This window comes from Citrus clementina, unplaced genomic scaffold (genome assembly GCF_000493195.1).
Source record: "Citrus clementina cultivar Clemenules unplaced genomic scaffold, Citrus_clementina_v1.0 scaffold_2, whole genome shotgun sequence".
Lineage (NCBI taxonomy): Eukaryota > Viridiplantae > Streptophyta > Magnoliopsida > Sapindales > Rutaceae > Citrus > Citrus x clementina.
The window spans coordinates 19,100,817-19,119,392 of NW_006262688.1; the positions used below are offsets into that span (position 1 = coordinate 19,100,817).

Genomic DNA, 18,576 nt, shown 5'->3' on the forward strand with positions numbered 1-18,576 from the left:
GAAGGTTCTCACCCTGTCCCCGACATTGTTCTCCGACGATGCCCCCTGGGCATAAGGGGCCACCATTCTCTTTCTTTCTTCAATCGTTGCTTGATCTAAAATTAGTGAATAACTAGATGTAGGGATTCACATTGTAGGGTAAATGGAACCTATAATGCATAATGATATATCCAATGTCAGCGTAACAATTGGTCACTATTAGGCTACATTAAGGTATAAGATATCTAACAGACGACAACTGAGGATGCATAAGGGATTCTACCATGTGCTGTAGTAGATGCTATAGCAATAGGATCTTAATTGGAAAAACAGTCAATACTATTAAGTGAGTTTAATTACTTAACTACTTCTTTCCCATTAATTATATCCTTGTGTTTGATGTGAGAAGTTTGTTTATTGCATTTTATTTTAATCACTTCATTCATTTCATTAATTGTCTTATTTTAATTTAGAATAAAACTACACTGCTATTATTGGTATAACAAATCTGATAACATCAATCCTTGTAGAGATGATATGAATACTCATCAGTATATTACTTGTGTACACTTGCACATTGACCCCTCTTGCATTAGAAATCACCTAATAAGTTTTTGGCGTCGTTGCCAGGGATTAATTGTTTATTGTGATTTGTGAATTCAATTTTAATCCGTGCTGTTTTTTTAGCTTAATGTTAATTTGTTTATTTTGTTGACAAAAATGCTCAAGCAACCCTTGCATGCGCAAATACAAACTTGTTGAATTCCAGTTTGATCCAAAAATTTAAAGAACTGCAAGGAGATTGAGAAAAGAGCTTAGGAATTTAAAAGTTGTAGACATGGATGATTTGCAAGATATGGGGAACTTGAACCCTCGTGGAGTAATTGAACAACTCAATGCACAAGGAAGTCAAGTAGGTCAGAACGGGCAGTTTATTCATGGGCAACTAGGGAACAATATTATTCATATAATAAAAGACAGAGACAAATCCATTAGAGATTATGTTGTGCTGACTCCTCAAGCCATAAATCCTAGAATTGCAAGCTGATTATTTCGAGCTCAAACTAGTGATGTTTCAAATGCTTCAAACTGTGGGGCAATTTAATGGGCTGCCATCAAAAGATCCTCATCTACACATTAAACTATTTTTAGAAGTAAGTGATGCTTTCAAGATTGCTGGAGCATCACAAGAAACATTGAGACTCAAACTTTTCCCATTTTCTCTAAGGAATCGAGAAAGTGCATAGTTAAATTCTCTACCACCTGACTCCATTACTACATGGAATGACTTGCCTGACAAATCTTCCATCAACTTGAAGATGAAAGCTTGTATGATGCATGAGAAATATTCAAGAAGTTACTTAAGAGATGTCTTCATCACGGTATTCCTTGTTGTATACTACTAAAAACTTTCTACAATGGTCTTAACCCAAGCACTAAATTGATGGTAGATGTTTCAACAAATGGGGCCTTACTATCTAAGTCTTACAATAAGGCTTATGAAATTTTGGAGAGGATAGCCATCTACAAGACAAGCTACAGTAAGAGGAACAGTAGGAGTTCACAATGTAGAAGCCTTGACAGCCCCATTAACCCAAGTAACTTCATTGACAAATATTGTAAAGGCTATGACTACTGTTCCAACAACTGTCAATCAAGTTACTGAGGTATCTTGTGTTTATTGTGGAAAAGGGCATATATTTGACAATTGTCTTGGAAATCCAACCTCGGTCAACTATGTGGGCAACTTCAACAGAAAAAATCAAAACAACCCTTACTCAAACACTTACAACCCTAGATGGAGACAACACCCAAACATCTCATAGAACAATCAGAATTAACATGCTGCAACATCCAGCGGAAAAAACAGGCATGTTCAACCACATGGATTCCACTAGCAAAATCAAGGGCAAAGAACCAATAGTAATGATCAATTCAGTTCTCTTGACTCTTTGATTAAAGAGTACATTGTGATGAATGAAGCGATTGTCCAAAGCCAAGTGGTATCCTTAAGAAACTTAGAAAATCAAATGAGACAGCTTGCTACAACATTCAGAAAACCAACTTGGGCCGGGCCTAACTCAGCCCCAAAAGAGCTCTCAAAGGGTGAGGACTGCCCAGCGCTTATAAGCGACTAGGAGCTTTGGCTTGCCAGCGATGTGGGATAAGTGCTTATCATTCACTCTACCCTCGCCCTTGGGCCTTGGCTCTGATACCAACTTGGGCCGGGCCTAACTCAGCCCCAAAAGAGCTCTCAAAGGGTGAGGACTGCCCAGCGCTTAGAAGCGACCAGGAGCTTTGGCTTGCCAGCAATGTGGGATAAGAGCTCATCATTCACTCCAAGGCAATTGACCTAGAAACGCAAAGGATCCAAGAAGATAAGGAAATGAGCATTGCAAAGTTAAGATCTGGAAAGGATGTTCATATTCCTTTTGGTGTACCAAAAAGAAGAGTTGAACCCATTCAACCCAAGAGGTAACTCAAGTTGAAGAGGAGCCACAACATTCTACTTTTCAGCCCACTAGTGTGAACAACCAAGCTACAACATCAGCAGAAAATAATTATCCAACACATGTTCGTGAAGATAGTACAACACCTACCTCATCAACTCAGAGCTTGGCAAAAGAGAAGCAGCCTGTATAGCCTGTTACAGCACAACAATTTAGGCATCCACCACCCTTTTCACAAAAATTCTAGAAGCAAAAATAAGATAAGCAATTCATTAAATTTTTAGAAGTGCTAAAGCAGTTACATATCAACCTTCCTTTTGTAGAAGCTCTAGAACAAATGCCAAATTATGTGAAGTTTTTAAAAGATATTTTGGCATGGAAAAAAAGACTTGGAGAGTTTGAAACAATTACTCTAACACAAGAATGTAGCCATATGCTTTAGAACAAGATCGCTCAGAAGTTAAAGGATCTAGGAAGCTTTACAATCCCTTGCTCCATATGAACTAAGTACAGTGGTAAAGCACTCTGTGATTTATGGGCTAGCATTAATCTCATGCCTTTATCAATGTTCAAGCAATTGAGAGTTGGAGAAGTTATACTAACAACAATAACTTTATAACTTGTTGACAGATCTCTTGCCTATTTAAGGTAGATAAGTTTATTTTTCCAGTGGATTTCATAGTGTTGGACTTTGAGGCAGATAAAGAAGTTCTAATCATTTTAGGCAAACCTTTCTTAGCTATGGAAAAAACTTTAATTGACGTGCAAAAAGGAGAACTGACTATGCGGGTGAATGATTAGCAAGTGGCATTCAATGTGTTAGATGCCACGAAGAGTCCTAATGAAGTTGAAGATTGTAATTTTATCAGTGTTGTAGATTTTACTGTAGCAGAAAGATTAAACAGTTACTGCAAAAATGAGGAAGTCAAGGCTATAACATTTAAAGAACTTAAAGATGAAGATCTTGAAACAACTGTCAGATGTATATACACCTGATCAAGATGACTGCTGATTGAATCAACTTTAGTCTCACTCTAAGAGACTTGACTGGCAACACTATGAATCTTTAGATCTCTCAAACAGGGAAGTAAAACCTTTTGTTCTCTCTATTGAGTCACCGTCTGTTTTAGAATTAAAATTTTTACCTTCACATTTGAAGTATGTTTATCTTGGTGACAATAACACACTTCATGTAATTATTTCATCTTCTTTGAATACAGAGAAGAAAAGAGCTTGGTGGATGTATTGGGAAGATATAAGAAAGCTATTAGATAGACCATGATAGATATTAAAGGAATTAACCCCTTAATATGCATGCACAAGATTTTGCTGGAAGATTGCTACAGCAATTTTGTAAAGTAACAGAGAAGATTAAATCCCATCATGAAGGAAGTTGTGAAAAAGGAGATCATCAAGTGGCTGGATGCTGGAATTACTTACCTAATATCCGATAGCTCACGGGTAAGTCCAATACAATGTGTTCCAAAGAAAGGTAGAATAACAATTATAGAAAATGAAAAGAATGAGCTTATTCCCACAAGAACAGTAACTGAATGGAGAGTTATGGATTATAAGAAGTTAAACAAAGTCGTAAGGAAGGACCATTTTCCATTGCCTTTCATAGATAAAATATTGGACAGACGTGCTGGAAAAGAGTACTATTGTTTCTTGGATGAATACTCAAGCTACAACCAAATTGATATAGCACCAAAGGATCAAGAGAAGACAACATTCACTTGTCCTTATGGCATATTCGCTTTTAGAAGGATGCCATTTGGATTGTGCAATGCTCTAGCAACTTTCCAGAGATGTATGATGTCTATTTTTATAGATATGGTTGAGCAAACACTTGAGGTATTCATGGATGATTTTTTCAGTTTTTGGGGAATCATGTGATGACTGTTTGCATAACCTAGAAAATGTGCTTAAGAGATGTGAGGAGACAAATTTAGTGTTGAATTAGGAGAAATGACATTTCATGGTACAAGAAGGGATAGTCCTAGGCCATAGAGTCTCTAGAAAGGGGATAACGTAAAAATAGAGGCGATTGATAAACCTCCACCACTTACTTCAGTAAAGTACATTAGGAGCTTCTTAGAACGTGCTAGGTTCTATAGAAGGTTTACCTTTATACATGTTGCTGGAGCATGACAGACCCTTCAATTTTGATGAGAATTGTTTAAAGGCCTTTATTGAGTTAAAGAAAGCTCCTGTTACAACACCAATTGTTGTAGCACCATATTAGGGTATGCGTTTTAAGTTTATATGTAACGTTGGTGACCACTCTATTGGAGCAGTGGTAGGGTAGAGGAAAAGCAAGATTTTTCACTCCATTTATTATGCTAGCAAAACTCTAGCTGATTCACATAACTACACGATCATTGAAAAAGAGTTGCTAGTATTTGCTTTTACATTTGATAAATTCAAAGCTTATTTGGTTGGCACCAAAGTGACTGTTTATACAGATCACTCAACTATAAAGTATTTGATTTCAAATAAGGATGCCACACCAAGGTTTATTTATTGGATTTTTTTACTACAAGAGTTTGACTTGGGGATCAAGGATAGAAAAGACACTGAGAATCAAGTAGCAAATTATCTCTCAAGGTTGGAAGCAGATACAAGTACTCTAACTAAGCAAGACATAACATAAACTTTTCTTGATGATCGATTGCTGATGATACAACATGCACAGATGTTGCAGCAATATGGATTTCCTATGCATATTTTGCTAATTATTTGGTGGGTGGATTATTACCCCTGATTTGACCTACCAGCAAACGAAGAGATTTCTCCATGATGTCAGAAGCTATCAGTGGGATGACCTTTACTTGTGTTCCTGATAAGGAAATTTTAAACATTCTGCAATCCTGTCATGCTGCAGCATATGGTGGACATTTTGAAGGACACAGAACAACAGCAAAAGTTCTTCAATCAGGTTATTACTAGCCCTCTATTCTTAAGGATGCTTATGAGTTTGTTAAATGTTATGATAAGTGCCAAAGAACAGGGAACATCTTTGAAAAGCATGAAATGCCACTAACCAACATTTTAGAGGTTGAACTTTTTTATGTATGGGGAATAAACTTTGTGAGACCATTTCCACCCTCATTTGGAAACTTATACATCTTAGTCGTTGTGGACTATGTATCCAAATGGGTAGAAGCTGAAGCATTACGAACAAATAATGTCAAGGCAGTGGTGAAATTTCTTCAGAAGAACATTTTCTCAAGATTTGGCACTCCTATAGCTATAGTCAATGATGAAAGAACCCATTTTTGCAACAGGATGTTTGTTATAGCATTGACTGAGTATGGGATCAAGCATAAAGTTGCTACATCATATCATCCACAAACTAGTGGTCAGATAGAAGTGTCAAACAAGGAGATAAAAAATATTTTGGAGAAAGTGGTGAATCTCGATAGAAGGGATTGGTCTCTTCAATTAAATGACTCTTTATAGGCATGTCCCCATACAGAATTATTTATGGAAAGCTTGTCATTTACCTTCAGAGTTGGAGCACAAGGCATATTGGGCAATAAAACAACTAAACATGGATATGATTGTTGCAATAGAACAGAGGAAGCTGGAACTTTGTGAGCTGGAAGAATTAAGGTTATTCTTCTATGAAAATGCAATAATCTACAAGGAGAGGACCAAGCAATGGCATGACAAGCAAATGAAGCAAATGAAGCTCATTCCAAGCCAACAAGTTCTACTCTATAACTCAAGACTAAAGCTTTTCTTGGGAAAATTAAAGTCTAGATGATCAGACCCTTTCAAACTTATCAATGTGTAACCTCATGGGGATGTGGAACTTCAAGATGAAAGGACAAGTCAGAAATTCAAGGTTAATGGACAAAGAGTACAACATTAAATTGGAGCTGCTGTGAACAATCCTAAGGAGGATTTATTCCTCAAGGATCCAGCTTGAGAAATCATAGATGGTCAAGCTGAATGACCTAAAATCAAGCGCTGATTGGGAGGTAACCGAATAAGGGAAGTTGTTTCAAAATTTTAATCATTAAATTTAGTCTTAATTGTATTAATTTCTAGCAGGTAGAAGTTAATATATAAAAAAAAAAATTATGGGCAAAGAAACTGACAAGAATTGCTACAGCATCATGTACAACATGGTAGTCAGAAGGTGGTCTTTAGCCAATGAGGGAATTTATTGCTATTGCTGTAGCAATGGATTGATTGCTACAATAACAATTTTTACCGTTGAAGGGCTGACATGCTTACGTCAGCAAATTAGATTTACTGATAAGGATGATTCTGAAATCCCTAATTTGCCATGACCCATATCCTTTCTTTTCCTTTTCAAAATTTGTATTTAAAATTTAAAAATTTCTAAGATTATCCTATTAATTATCTTCCTCTTTTACTTTCCCTTGTGGCTATAAATTAGGGATTTATTGTAACCTTTTCAATTTCCCTACAACTCTTTCTCTCCCCATCGGTAACTCTCAACAATCTTTACAATTTTTTTTTACATTTTACTTTTCTTTTCAACAAAGTACAACTTTGTTCCAACTGCTACAGTAATACCGAAATTTAAAACGCGTGATGCTAGATGGAAGGACCTTGTGTGCTTCCACAGTTACAAAGCTAAGGACAAATTTGAAGACATAATCAAGCCTAAAAAAATATTAGAGGACAAGGGCTTTCAATTTCCACAACAGCTAACAGGAATGATGAATAACATATATACTTCTATAGCGCGAAGGGGATGGTTGAAGTTTTGTACTTACCCTTAAGACCTTGTTGTTCCAGTCGTTAAGGAGTTTTATTCCAACATGTTACAGCGAGACCATCATAACATCTTTGTAAGGCAAGTTCAAGTACCTTTAGACTCTCGAGTTATTAATGCTTTTTATAACTTGCCTACTGTGATTGATGGTGAATAGCTAAGTCTACCGAGAACATAATGGTGAAAAAGTGAGGGGAGGTGTTCAAAACCTTGACTGTTCAAGGTAGTGAGTAGATGAAATAAGAAGGTAGAGTAGTTAAGAAGATAGACTTGAAACGGCAAGATTTGGGTGAAAGTTTTTAAATCTAGATTGATGCCAATAGCCCACACTACCACTGTTTCCCAAGATAGACTTACATTACTTTATGTTATAGTCAAGGGTTTAGCCATAGATGTTGGGAAGGTCATTGAAAAAGAAATTAGAGAGTGTGTAATCAAGAAGCAAAAATCTACTGCCTTGTTGTTTCCTTCACTAATCACAGGGATTTGTGAGGCCTTTGAGGTGAAATTTGAGGCAAGTAATTAGAGAGTAAAGAATAAAAAGGTCATCACAGCCAGGACAGTTGAAATGATTGATGTGGAATCTATTACTGCAACAACCCTAGAGCACCCTACTGCAGCTAAAGTAGAGCAAGCCACAAGGATTGAACAAATTATACAGGAGCTCAGTGATAGTATAAATGCATGTGTTCAAGCATAGAAATAAGAAAAATCAGAGGTTTTGGACATACTTAATGCATTTTGAAGCATAAAAGCATCAATTTGCCAGATACATAAAGAACAAGTATGTAGATTTTCCAAAGTCACTGCTGCAGCATTTTAATTTTTAGAGAGTTGAGAAACCTACTTCAGAAGCAGAAAGTGAAGAAATGGAGAGTGAAAGAGAGTCAGAAGAAGAGGAGCAGAAAGAACAAGGGGATACTAAAGAGGCTGAAGCAGAGGAAGAAGAATAAAGTGAAGAGGAAAGTAAAAAAGATGAACCACCAATTGTAACTCCTAAGAGCAAAGGTAAAGAGAAGATTTTGATTGAGGAGGAAGAGACTGAATCAGAGTGGGAAGAGGATGTTGATGCAGTAATTGAAGAGGCAATCAACAAGATCACAAGGATAGAAAAAGCAAAGAGGAATTTAAGGGAAGTCATTGCAAGCATCACTGCCGAGCAACCAGCAACAACAACTCCTACACCTGCCATAGTAAAGACAATTCCCTCAAAGTCTTTTGTATCAACTCCCAGGGCATCCAACAAGAGGAAATGGGCACAACCTTCTAGATGTATTGTAGCAATGCGAGCACCAAAAGGACTAGAATAAAAGAAAACAAAGCCAATTCAGCCTAGACTCACAGAAGTTGCTAGAACCCCTCCAACCAACCCGACCAAAAGCCAGAGAAAGAAACAGCTAGTTGCTGCCCCACTTGGTTCACCTAAAGAACATTTGAGAAGTGCATCAAAGAAGAAGTGAACCTTATCAGCCTGAGCTGTAGCATCGCTTCAAATGACAAGGGAGTATCCCCTGCCAGCCTAGTTTTGTTTTGCTATTTCTAAAAATTTTCCTTTCTTTTATTTATTTTATTTTGTTTATTGCATGTTGTCTTTAACTCATTTTGTGTGCTTGTGAGGACACAAGACCTCTCAAGTTTGGGGGGGCTGTTCCATGGTGTAATCTGTTTATGAATGCATGTGCTTGAGTTGTGTGTGTAGCTCTGAACCCAATAAGGATGATTTGAGTGTTGAAATGTGGGAATGAATGACTGCCAAGTAGAGACAGTTTATAGACAAAGGATGGAACTACTTTTTTACACTTAAACTTTGGTTGAGTTTTGTAAGTATGTTGTAGCAAAACCAAGTAGAACAAAAGAATAAAAAATATCTCAAGTTTGGGGGGGGGGGAATGGGGAACCTAAAAAAACTTTCAGAATCATCACAAACTGTGCTTAAATTAAATAAATTCTACTCCAATGACTTAATTGCTGAGTAATTAGGGCTGAGTATGTACTCCATATGCAGACTTGAGTAAAAAAGCAGCGAGATTTATGATCATTACTGTAGCAAAATAAAATAAAATAAAAAATTTTAGGTCCTCTATCTAGGATATTGAGTAGCCAAGTTTGTTCATAAGCCCCATGTTCATCCTTGAGTCAAAGGTGTCCAAAGATAAGACTATGTTATTGCATCTTAGATGTTACTGCTACAACAACTTTGATCTATACATTGGTCAAATAATTGGGTGTCATAATTACAAGTGATAGATATTCACATAAAATTCAATGTTACATTGAGGAGTGATTGAACCTATTTTTGACTTCTGTTCCCCCTTATATGAATGTACTTATGTTTTATCTTTGAGTTATATGTGATGCCTATGTGATTCTGCAGCAACACTAGAGCTTGATAAAAGCACCACACATATACTTTGGATAGAATAAGACCTAAGTCTAGAACTGAAACTACTATGGCAATTTTACATGTTTTAAGTGTGATATGAGGGTTGATGAATCATAACAAGCTAGATGATAGAGTTAGTGTGAGTGAAGTGTTATTGTTGTGATAGGTTTTTCTATTCCTTCGGTGATAACAAGAAGGCACTTTTTCATATCATGGCATCATTTTCTTCAGAATCCTCTATTGCCCCCAATCCTGTAACTCTTTCATCTACTCTTTCTCTCCCATCCTCATGTTCTAAACATACAGCCTCAAAAATAGAAAACTTGGTAGAATACTCCTATATACCTGAGTCAGCCCAGATAAGTAAATCATCCATGCCCTTAATTAGCCCATAAAATCTTTACAAACGGCCAAATTCCTTTACTCGAAGTATCAAAACTTTCATCTTTACCAAACGACCTCTTCCAAAAGAATACATCCAGTCTTCCCGATTGGATCAATGTTCAATTCAGGCCACCCAAGCAGAACAGTAAGTAACCCTTGAAATACCTTCTGAGCTTATAGCCACCTGGAAACGCGAAGGTTACACTCACCTTCACCTTGGGGGTATCCGACTAATCCTCACCCTTCATGGTTGAAAAGGTTTACCAGTAACTGGTCGGTTAGCCCTTCTTGATACCCATTTTAAAGAATACCAACATGCTGTTATTGGCATTGTCCTCACAACCCTTCATGCTGGAAGCGCACTACTTACTTTCTACCCAAATTCAACCTTTCTCTTCAAGATCCCAATCTACCCACAGCCTTAAGAGTTCAGATCCAGCTTCAGGGAGCTAAAAAAACTGTATCATCCAAGATGGCAATGCTACACCATCAGTTGGTATACTGACTTCAGAACCATGCTCTTGATATGCCAACTGCACATATTTAGCTGAGGCTTTAATGATCCTAGCTGATACAGAGTCTGTACCAACCATCGTACAGATCCCCAGACAGATCCCAAACACTTGAATGGCTTTCTAATTATGAGCAGTTCGACCAAAACTCTCAGCCTGTCCAAACTTCAGAAGCTTCTTATGAAAAGCGTCTGGATGGAACTGTCTGGATGACCTTTAAGCCCCCTGCAGAATAAGCCCTAAGACTTTCTTTTTCCTACTCCTCGATGATTACTGCTATTTCCACAAGTCAGGAGGATATTCCCATTTTTGCTTTCAAAATAGATGGATATCCCATCTGTCCTGCCAAACTCAATGGCTATTTCTTATGGGACACTTCTGAGGCCCATATGTGTGATCCCGACTATCCCTGTCTGGATGATTATGATTCAAACGACAATTATCTTGAAAAAGAAGAAACTTATTTTTGCAAACACCCCATGTCATACCGACCCTCCTCACCTACCAGATGAACCTGACTTTCAACGTCCCTTACCAGTTTATAATAAAGGGCTCAAATACTTGCAAAAGATGCATGCTTTTTCTTGCAAACCTCAAACAGGTGTAACCCCTAGTCCACCTATGGTTTCTCCTTGTATGATGTTTTCAAGTTCTTCATCTTCATACCAAACACACTTTCCAACACTTGGAAAACAAACTGTTCTAAATACAAAGGTTTCCTTACAACCTTATGTACAATCCCCAATTACCCCTACTGGACAGTTGGAAGAACCTCGCCCTTTTGAAGTCGTCTTCAATTGGCAGACTTAGAATGCAATAGCACAAAATGCTGTTTTGTAAAACCTTGATCATAGGGTTCAATAAGTTACAACTCAGGTTCAGAACACAGATAAAAAAATTGATAGCATTGCTGCCCAACTTGAACAGATGTATACTGATCTCAAGAACAAAGTTACTCAACTTGACTCTAAACTCAGACAGATGATCCAACAACGATACTAGGATCCTGAATTTGATAAAAAAGAAGCTGAGATCCGTAAACTCCAAGTAGAATTATCTAGAATTGACTTTGAAAAACAGCAACCTTTGCTGTTTGCTCCTACACAACCTTTGCCCAGACATACATCCCTAAATACGCACCCACCTTTCTACACTCTGTCCTTATATAGGAAACCCCATGATTATTCCAAAACATTCAGCCTTACCTATAACTTATTTCAGTCCTCTTCAAAAACACAAGCCTTAACCTCTGTACCATCTTCCTTTACAACACCTCATAAACAACCAACCAGAGTAGACACTCTTCCAGATTCAAATCCTCCCCCACAAGCTAAGGATAAACATCCTAGCCAACCTAGTCAACAATATGCTGCCCATTCAGTCCCTTAGTGCACTTAACTTCTCCTTCTGAATCTTCTGATTCTAAATCAAAATCAGTAAGTGAATCCGATTCTGCCTCAGATTCGGAAGCTGAATTTGTTGATATTACCAAATTACTCATGGACATACCATCCACTAGTTCCAATGATCCTTCTCCATCAAAATTCCCACTTGACACACCAATAGTGGAGGAATCAGATGAAACCAGCACATTTCTCCTAATCGACCTAACACGGCTCCTAAACCCTCTTGATGACATCCCTAAGGTGAAATGGCCCTCATGGTTATAGGAATTTACGACCTGGATCGATGTCCAAATGCTCAGGCCTGGTTCATCAGTCCAATCAGTCCTGAGAGAATTTAGTTCCTGATTTCTTGGTTCACTAAGAAATTCTTGACCTGGCCACAACATTAGGCCTCATGTATGAACAATTCATCGGAGAAGCAGTCCCAGCAAACGAATTAGCGCAAAAAGAATATTTTCAAATGAAGTGTTGTTCGCTTCAACAAAAAGATTTGGATTATCATTACAAGCGCATGTTGGCCCTGTTCTACAAACTAAATGGGTTTAATGACCCAACACTCAAACATGTGTTTGTAGCCTCTTTGCCAAAAGAACTTCAATTTGAATTACAATGGCAAGTGAACCTCCACCAATTAGATATTTCCAACTTCAGTGAGCTGTCTTGAACGTCTATGCCAACAAAAAGAATTTTCAAAAACTTGATGGAAAACCATCAACCATTCAAAAGTGCACGCAAGAAGCCTCATCTGAAGATTAAGTGTAAAGATGAAAAAGACTGCACCTGCTCCTCAAAGAAGAAATCTCATTTCCAAAAAGTCTTCTCCAAAAAGAAGTCTTATTCCAGACCAAAGAAACCCCACTGGTTCTTCAAAAGGAAAAATCCCTTCTCTTCCAAAAGCCCAAAAAACAGGGCATTTTACAAAAAAATTGCCCAAATAAGCAGACAAAGTCCAGTCGTCTTATCCATCATTTACAAACCTCTTCTGTCCATGATGCTATTGATTCCTTATTTTTAGAACAAGAGTGTGCCAATAAAGAAACAATCTTTGCTCTTCGATTCTGCCTCTAACTTAGAATAGGTCCAAATAATCAACATGGTCCACACTCTCCGAGCATCTGTTGCTCAGTCTCCCATATTCATACCCTCCATCTCAGTCTATATTCTCCCTTTAAAATTTCATAAACCCATCTCGGTCATTGGATTCATAGACACTGGTGCCCAGAAACGTATGTTACACCCTTCAATCCTCCCTCCAAATTGTTGGGTAAAACATATTGAAAATTTTAGAGCTGCAGATGGCCAAATTTTAAAACCTGCCTTATCACTAAGGCTGCCATTGGGGTACAAATTTTTCCAAATTATGTCATATGGTCAAAGATTATTGGTTCAGAGATCCCAAATAAGGATTTATTAATTGGCTTTGATCTCTTGGCCTTATCCAAAAGACTGCAAATCACAGGTGTAGGAGTCTCCTACAAAAGATACCATTGGGGTATGTGTACGTGGCATTGTTATACCAGATCAAAACATACCAAAGTCTGTCCTTAGAACTACTAGCCCGCAAGTTCTAGTTTCCAGCCGATATACACTTATCCATCAAATACCAAATTCGAAAATCATTCTTTGAAAATAGTTTTTCACGATACCACCCGAAAATACGGCACTCTTGGCCTTCAAAGAGGGTGAACGTTGTGAGAAAAAAATTTCAGTTTATAAAAATCAATTTTGGAGGATAAAACAGGACCTTTTTTATGCACATGATCCTTAGGCTGAAGGCAAGTGCAGAGCATACTCAGTTTAGAAAATTAGAGGTGAGCGTATCATTATTAACCCCAAATAATTTCTTTGATTCCTAGAAGAGAGAAAAGGGTTTAGAGAAACATGATGCGAAGAAAACTGATTTTATTCCAAATTAACTCCTGCCTTACAAATGGATAGAGAGATCCTTATATAGAGATCTTGAGGAAGGAGAGATAAGGTGGGACTCTTATCTTTTACAAAAGTAGAATAATTAAAGCACACCATGCCAAAATTAAAAAGGAAAAGTAGAAAACATACTTTAGACAAGACAGGACCCTTGTCTAAATATTAAAGCAAATTTTTTTAAAAAAGCAAAAGCTAAAGATTCCCATGCGCGTCTGCAATCATGGAGTGGATGGGTAGTGTGATGGAGACACATCGCCAGTTTCTTTTTGATATTTTTGTTTAGCACGGCGGATCTATTTGTGATCAAGATAAGCTTCAGCTTATAGATAGGCTTCTTCATCAGCATTAGTCATCTCTTTTCGGGTTGATGTAGCAGGAGGGTCTAGGTCTGTGACAGTGTAATGGGGATTTTTAGTATGGAGAAGAGATTGAAAATCTTCCCATGGATCCTGAGCGTCTTGGAATAGGACGTTAGTGTAGTCAGGACGTTGTTCCATGACAAGGATTCCTTGAGGACTTGAACTGGAACTTGGAGTACAAGTCTTTTTTTTTTTTTTTGCACAATTTCCAAGATGTGTGATAGTCCAACAGAGGTGTGGTAGATGTTTGTGGTAGGTGGCCGAATATTGTTAAGTTCCATTAGATATGACTTGAGAATAGAGGTAATAGATGTATCATGGATTAGGGTATAAGGATGAGGACAAGTTTTCCATTCATAGGCCATATCTTGTGTCCAGAAGTCTCTTGTTTTTGGTTACTGGAAGTAAGGTCTATGAACGATGAAGACTGTAGTGAATAGGTTGGCTTCTTGTTCTGGCATCCTGTCTAATCCGTGAAAAGTACATAGATTTTTGAGTTGTTTTCGCCACCACGTGAGTGCTGAATACCACTCAAGGAGAGTCCAGAGAAGATCTGATGAGAACTCAGGAGTGGTGATGTGTGTGAGGACTGGTTTAACAGGAAAGACCAGTTTGGTCGCATACAGGGTAGTGAGACACCATATGTACCATAACTCATCTTCGTATATGGTTAGGGAAGACAGGGTAAGACCTGTGAGAAATAGGTTTTCCATACAGAGGGAAGGAAAACGATCAGGCTTTTTGCTTTGAACATTGAAGAAATATCGGTAAAAGAATTTCTTTGTAAAGTCTTTCATCTGGTAGGCTGACTGAAAAGAAAGGTTCATGGGAAAGGTTCTTTGGTTGAGAGCTTTGAAAGGACGATTCATGGCTATAACTGGGATGATGTGGATGAAGGAAATAAGTGAAGGTTTATTTATAGCCAGACGTGTAAGGAAGTCTGGGATGAGGTTCTGTTTGCCTTTTATGTGTTGGACAATAAAATCATATTTAGCAAACCAGTTTTTGAGGCTGAACAACTATTTGTCAGGGAGCAACTTATTTTTGAAGTCAAAGATCCAGGGAAAAGAGGAGTTGTCCATGTTGATAAGGAATTTATGGCTGATTAGATGAAATTCAAACTTTTTGATTCCATACTTGACCGCCAAAATCTCTTTGTAGATCACATGGTAATTCTTTTCAGAGTCTTTGAATTGTCTGCTGGCGTATGCACAGAAGTGACGTACACCATTTATCTCTTCAAGAAGAATGGCACTCCAATAATCATCACTGCATCAGTTTGTAGAATGCGTTGTCCAGTTGTGGAGGAAAATAATAAGATATCATCAATGTACATCAAAGCATGATGAAAAATAGGACTGAAGATTTTTGTCATGGCTTTTTGAAATAATGAAGGAGCTACTTTAAGACCAAAAGGCATAACAGTCCACTGATAATGAGCATTAGGGATACAGAAGGCAGTTTTGTGACGATCAACTGGTGAAATACCAAGTTGGCAAAAACCAGCTTTTAAATCAAACTTAGAGAAGATACAAACCCCTTGAAGATGGACTAACAAGGTCTGGATTTTTGGAAGGGGAAACTTATCATCTTTAAGGAAAGAATTAAGTGGCTGGTAATCAATCATTAACCTCTTTTTTCCACGAACTAATTCAGAACGTTTTTCAACATAGAAGGCTCGACAAGCCCAATCTGAATCAGTAGATTCAATGAGACCTTGCTGAAGCAGTTGAGAACATTCTTGATTATCAAGTAGGAGGTCGGAAGGAGACATACCCGGGTGTGATGCTTTGGTGGGGTTGATGTCTTCGTTAAGCTTCCCATGGGTCCTGAGCGTCTTGGAATAAGACGTTGGTGTAATCAAGTCGTTGTTCCATGACAAGGATTCCTTAGAGGACTTGAACTTGAACTCGAGGTACATTAGGAATTCCAAATAATTTTATTTGATTTCCTAGAAGAAGATTACCTAAACATGGGAACAACTTAATCTTCAGCCTCAACACCTTCATCGTCTTCATCCCATATTTCTCTTTCCTCCAGTCTCTCTCTTCCAAGATCATGTCAAAAACATGTAGCCTCTAAAATTGAAAACCTTGTCGAATATTCTTATATTCCCGAATCTGCCCAAATCAATGAATCACAGTTTCCTATCATGAGTCCCTACAACCTCTACAAACAAAAAACTTCTCTCACCAGAAGTATTAGAACCCTCATCTCCACAAAAGACCACTCCCCAAAGAGTATATCCAGTCTTCTAGACTCGATCATTGTGCTTTACAAGCCTCTCCAAGTGAACAATATGTCACTTTAGAAATACCCTCAGATCTCGTAGCAAACTGGAAACGAGAAGGGTATATCTATCTTCATCTTGGTGGTATTAGATTGATTCTAACTCTCCATTGCCGAAAAGGATTACCTGTTACAGCCAGAATTGCTCTCCTGGACACCAGGTTTAAACAGTACCAACATGCTGTTATAGGAACCGTTTTGACCACACTCCATGCTGGTAGTGTCCTCTTAACCTTTTATCCAAATTTCAACCTTTCTCTTGAGGATCCCAACCTTCCCACAACCATCAAAGTTCAGATCCAGCTCCAAGGAGCAGACCAGACACCCACATCAAAGCTTGCCACTCTTCATCACCAAATAGTGTATCGATTACAAAATCATGCACTAGATCTTCCTACACCTTACACCACATCTGATGCCTTAATGATCCTTGTTGACACAGACACAATTCCAACCATCATCCAATTCCCAAACAAATCCAGAAACAAGAATTGCTCAAACTTATGCTCTTGAATGGCTGACCAATTATGAGCACTTCCACCAAAACTCTGAACCAGTTCAAGCAACAGAAGTCACGTTTGAAAGACACTCCAAGGCTTTCTTACACTGCTATGATTACAGCAGTCCAAAGAGGTTAAGAAATAAAACTTCCAATTCATGGTTTCTAATCCGAAGGGTATCTTGTATATCCTAATAAAATCAATGGTCATTTTCTATGGGATGTTCCTGAAGCTCATATGTGTAATCCAGATTGTCCTTGCTTGGATGATACAGATCTTGAAGATGACCTCGAAGTCATGCGAAGAAAGAAAAAGAAAAAGAAAAAACCTTCTCATTCAAAAACATCCTCCATTATCTCCACCAGATCCCAAACCTCCTGTTCAACCAATAAGATCATGCCTAATGTTTTCAGGTCAATCTTATGAAGAGTCCTTACCTCCACTTGAAAAGCAGACAGACACTCAAACCAGAGTTGTCTCTAAACCCTTTATCCAGTCACCAGTTACAGCCTCCGGGCAACCTGAAGAGCCAAAGCAGTATGAAGCTGTTTTAAATTGGCAAACCAAAAATGCCAATGCTCAGAATCAAACCCTCAAACAACTCGGAAAAAGAATTGATCAAGTTGCCAGTCACGTCTCCCAAACTGAAATTAAAGTTGATTCAATCAACCATCATCTTGATCAGATGTACATACATCTACAAGACCGTATCTCTGAGTTAGATACCGATCTCAGACGAATGATCAATAATCATATCTGGGGTCCCGAGTTTAACAAGAAAGAAGTAGAGATCAGAAAGCTCAAAGCTGAATTGGCAAGAATTAATGCTGAAAAGACTTGTCCAACACTTTTCACCTAGACACAATCCACACCTGTGCGTCCTCCTGTGTTTGAAACCTATTCACCTTTTTATACACCTCCCAGACCTCACCAGCCTGTTTACAACCAATTCTTTGGTTTCTCACATCTCCAACCAACGCCTCAACCAAAACCCTCTTCACCTAAAAAATCAAAGTCCAAAGTAAAAATTTCAGAACCAAAAACAAAGCCAACTTCATCCTCATTTACTCCACCGGTACCTCCCGAAGATTCACCACAAGCAACTCCTGGCCCTCCTAAAAAAGATAAAGGACCAATGGATCAATATCATTATCAAACTATCCGCGACTCATCTCCTGAATCATCTGAACTAGAAATAATATGTGAGTCCAATCCGTCAGAGTCACACTCATCCTCCTCATCCACAAACTCAACCAATACCTCCACTGACTTTGAATCAGAATATGCTGACATTACGAGCATATTGATGGAAACTAAAATTGAAGATCCAAGTGCTTCAACTTCTACACCAATTGTTGAAGACAGTTCTTCTGATTATGAGCATAAAGCATCTCACATAGAACCAGTGCCACCTATGCCACCACCAGCTCATGATCACTCCACAAAACCATCTTCAACATCTTGGTTCACATTTGATGACATTCCCCGTCACAAATGGTCTGCTAGACTTCAAGAATTTGCTGCATGGATTGATCTCTAAAAAACAAAGCCAAATGCTCAATCTCAAGCTGTACTTCGCGAATTCATGGCCCGATCTACGGGTTCTTTGAGAGATTGGTTAGAAAGCTTGGGAGA

The 18,576-nt window shown here is 38.1% G+C and overlaps 1 pseudogene; it reads right to left on the minus strand.

Annotated features, from left to right (window-relative positions):
* Positions 1–1,264: 1,264 nt before the first annotated feature.
* On the minus strand, positions 1,265–1,365 carry LOC112101303 (annotated as a pseudogene).
* Positions 1,366–18,576: the final 17,211 nt, after the last annotated feature.